Source organism: Chenopodium album, chromosome 8 (genome assembly GCF_948465745.1).
Source record: "Chenopodium album chromosome 8, dcCheAlbu1.1, whole genome shotgun sequence".
NCBI lineage: Eukaryota > Viridiplantae > Streptophyta > Magnoliopsida > Caryophyllales > Amaranthaceae > Chenopodium > Chenopodium album.
In genome coordinates, this window is record NC_137841.1 from 15,750,842 (window position 1) to 15,755,415 (window position 4,574).

Genomic DNA, 4,574 nt, shown 5'->3' on the forward strand with positions numbered 1-4,574 from the left:
TAACACATTATTCCTTTCACAAGGGACAAAGACTCATGCATCGGTTTTAGCTCAAAACTTTCCTCATTATTACCAACTCTCAAAGTAATACGACCTCCCTTAACATCTATCAAAGTTACTGAAGTAGCTAAAAAGTGTCTCCCTAAAATGATAGGAATATGATCATCTTCGGCAATCTCTAACACAATGAAATCAACGGGGATAGTAAAATCTCCTATCTTGAGGGGGACATCCTCAACTCTACCTTTGCGGAACTTAATAGAATGGTCGACCAATTAAAGGGTCATGTTGGTTGGAAGGAGCTCACCTATCTTAAGTCTCTTGAAGACGGAATAAGGCATGATGCTAACACTAGCACCAAGATCACAAAGGGAATTTTGGAACAATTTTCCTTTAATATTGCAAGGGATAGAGAAATTTTTGGGATCTTTCCTCTTTGGGGGCAAGTCATTATGGATAAAGGCACTACAACACTCCCCAACCTCACCGGCTCAACCACATTGCAATCTCTCTTACCGTTCAAAATTTCCTTAAGAAACTTAGAATAATTAGGCATTTGTTCCAAGACTTCAGTGAAGGGAATAGAAATATGAATTTTCTTAAGCATCTTGATAAATTCTCCAAATTGTTCATCCAATTTGTGCCCATTGAACTTTTGGGGGTAAGGAAGTTTGGGTTTGTACACTTCTTTTCTTTCTCTTTCACCTTCTCAACTTTTTCCTTAGCAACTTTTTCCTTAGCAACTTTCTCAATCAAAGGGCTCTCATCTCCCTCATTCTCAATTAGACTCTCTTTCGCATCACTTCTCTTAGACATCTCGCTCTCAAAAATCCTACCACTCCTAGTGGTGATAGAACAAACCAGTTCCTTAGGATCAATTTGTTGTGATGGTAAAGAAGAAAGGGTGTCATGCTCTTTCAAGGTGTTGGCTAGTTGAATGATTTGGGTCTCAAGCACCTTTGCATGACTTCAAAAGTCATGAAACATTTTGCTACTAGACGATATGTAATCATTCAATTTCTTGACTTGGTCTACCATGACATTCTCTAACTTAATCATAGAATGAGATAGTTGATTATAGGAATCATCACCTTGCCCTTGGGTCTTTGGAGTAAATTCAAGTGAGGGACCTTTTTTAGCATTATTTTGAAATTTTCCCCTGCTTTGGTTACTCTAATTACCCATACAATGATTTTGGCCAAAATTTTAATTATAGTTACCATAACCTTGGTTATGTTCCCCATATACTTGGCCGTGACTTTGACCATTATAACCATGGTTGTTATAGTTACCACGAAAACCTTGTTTTCTTCGGTTCTTATAACTATCCCCTTAATTATAGTTATCAAAGTTTCTTTGGTTATGATAATTCCTATCCCCATCATAGTCATCATATCCATCACAAAAAGAATTTGGGCAAATGGAAGCATCATGATCGCTATTTCCACAAAAATCACAAACCAAGCATTCTCTAATCATGCAACAAGAAGCGAAAAGAGGGTTAGAGTAAGAAGATGTACCTCTCCTCGAAAATTAGGAGGGGAGAGTTTGAGCTTGTGAAGAAGCATTCTCAAGCTTAGCCTTGATAGAAACCACCTCTTTCCCTAAATCCGAAAGTAGTGTGGACAAATTGTTGATGGCGTTGAGTTGATCAATCGAGCCATTTTTTCTTGTCGACTCTATCTCAACTTCTTGCCAATCCATGTAGTTCTTCACTACATCATCTATCACATCCACAACCTCTTCCACCGTCTTGTTCATGATTGGGCCTCCGGCTCCGGCATCAACACTTGACCTCCCTTGAGGACTCAAACCACCATAAAAGATTTGAATGATTTGGTAAGTGGGAATTCCATGGAGAGGACACTCTCTTTGATAATCCTTGTACCTCTCCCATGCTTCATAAAGGCTTTCACTAGTCCTTTGCTTGAAACTTTGAATCAAAGCTCTAATCTCCGCCGTTTTCTTTTCAGGGAAGAAACGAGAAAGAAATTCCATGGTGACTTCATCCTAAGTTCTCAAAGAATTAGGCTTCACTTCCTTGTCTAGCCACTCTTGAGCTCTTTCAATTAGAGAGAAAAGAAATAGCTTGAGTCTTATGAATTCTTGAGCAACCCCGTTCAACTTAATCGTGTTGCAATATTTCTCGAACTCCTTAAGATGGTTGAGGGGACTTTCATTTGTTGCACCACTATATTGTCGCCTTTCAATCAAAGTAATCATTGTCGGCTTAATTTCAAAATCACTATCCAGGATCAATAATGGAGCAATCCCGCTCTCATACTTGTATGCACCTGGAGTGCCCAACTCCTTCAATGTAAGCCTTCGGACTTCTCCCATGTTAACTTGCACACATAAACTCAAAAATAAATTATTAGTAGAACGACTATAAATGTAGCCAAAAGAGAAAAATCTTTTTGTATTTTTGAAATAAGGTGAAATAGACTCAACAACAATAGCAAACAACTACGCCACTCCCCGGCAACGACGCCATTTTGACAAGGGGTGGAATTAGGTCGTTGAAACTAATCCTCCCTCGGTCAATCAAACTAGCACCAACTGTAAGGAGGGTGATCCCATCGTAAGGGGGTCCTTCCTTAGATGTCCATGGCCCTTTAGAAGCCTAGGACTTTACACTTGTTAGGGTGTATTGGGATTTGAATTCCTGACTGTTTGGGGGACTTTGAATTAGAATTGATTCTATCATCACGATTTTTTATAAGAAACAAGTAGGGAGTCGCCAATGAGTTTTAGGAAAAACTCATAAACTTGACAGGCTAAAGTCGTATCACCTAATCAAAAGTAATTCCTAAATCCTCTAACTAATGCAGATAGGGAAGTAGGGTCGAATCCACAGGGAAACAAGTCTTTTTATTCCTAATTAATTGAAGTAATCTAAATTATCAAGTAACCAATATGTTATAATCAAAGGAAACTAAACTACGGAGATTAAGAGTAAAGAGAAAACAATGGATAAAAGATCTAGGGCATAGGTTCACCAATAAATAATATTCCAGGGTAAACATAATAATCAATCATCAATGCATAAATTAATCAGATCATAAAGGGGCTTTTGCTACGTATTACAATCACACAATTAATTTACCGGTATTAAATCTCATCTCTCGAATCTCGACTTAACCTTTTATAAATTAACCTGCCTATTGAAACTAGATCTAAACATCAATTCTCATCTCTCGAATCTCGAATCTCGAATCAATATTGTCAAACTCATGCATAAAAGATCAGGCCTAATCTAGTCACAGAGCATTAAATCAATCAATAGGAAATTAATCTAGCATTGATAATCAACAACAATAAATTACCCCTTCATATTATTAATGGATCCTCATAAACCCTAGAAATAAAACTACTCACACATAATTAAATCTAAACTAATAAAAGCAATAAAGTAAGACATGATGAAAGAATTAAAATAGATAACTGAGATTAAAGTAGAAGAAATCGTTACCAAAGTAATCTGGAAGTAAGAGTAGAGTTAAGAACAAAGTATTAGAGAGAGAAAACTAATCTCAAAGCTAAGTAGAGAGAGAAAATATAAGAGAAGAATTAAGAAAAAGTAAAAGAGAATTCCTAAACTCACTTAACGGAAAAGTATTTATATTAATCAAGAATCCTAAACTAAAACAAACTTAAACGACGATAATTAACTCCTAAAAATAACACGCGCCCGATCGGGCGAGGCACCGCCCGATCGAGCGCGCCTTTTTCTCATCAGGTATGTTTCTTGCGCCCGGCAGGGCGCGAGTTCGGGCGCCGAGCTTGCTTCCCCCCCGCCCGGCCGGGCGGGCCTTTGAGCGGCAGCTCCTTTGGCCGGGCGGCAATCTTGGACCACTCTTTGGACTTCGATTGGGCTCCAATCCTTCGGTCCAATCCGGATTTTGTCTTCGGGTCTTGAATACTTGGTTCAAATGCCCCGGTATCACATATATCGAGCCCTTAATCACCGGTTCTATGGCTCTAACCGGCCCTAGGCTATAGAAACTGGTCGTGCTTCTCCAATGCTCGTAGTTGCTCTATAATATCTCGGGAAAATGCTCCAAAATTGCAAATCCCTACAAAAGTCAACCAAATCTACGAAAACACTAGAAAACACCAATTAGTAATAAAAGTGGCTCTAAAGAGCCAAAAACAATACTAATTATGACCAAGGGACTGGGGTTAAACACTATATAAAATAGACATATCAAAACCTCGTTCATGCCTTTCTTCCATGCGGAGTTTATGGATTAATTAGCACAAATCGTAAGTTTACCCATGCCCAAATTGGTCTACATAAACCATAAATGAATTTGGGAGCGAGGGTACTAAAATAACGTTCCTTTTAGTAAGGAATCGCTATTCTAGCCCTAGTGCGACCTCTACTAGCTCTTCCTTTTTCACAATTTCATCACTAAACAGTATATGCAACGCGATACCAAAAACTAAGTTAGTTGATTTTATTTACACGCATTAATTCACGTAGGAATTACATTGCAACGTCGTTATTCTTTATTTAATCAATTTTGTGAAAAGAACAAGAAAATAAACAATATTCGCCTTTGCTTAAGTGA

The 4,574-nt window shown here is 38.1% G+C and overlaps 1 non-coding gene across 1 annotated transcript; it reads left to right on the forward strand.

Moving 5' to 3' along the window:
- The first annotated feature begins 1,849 nt into the window (after positions 1-1,849).
- LOC145556840 (small nucleolar RNA R71) lies at positions 1,850-1,956 on the forward strand. The gene has a single exon (XR_014091934.1). It is a non-coding gene; the product is annotated as a small nucleolar RNA R71 (small nucleolar RNA).
- Positions 1,957-4,574: the final 2,618 nt, after the last annotated feature.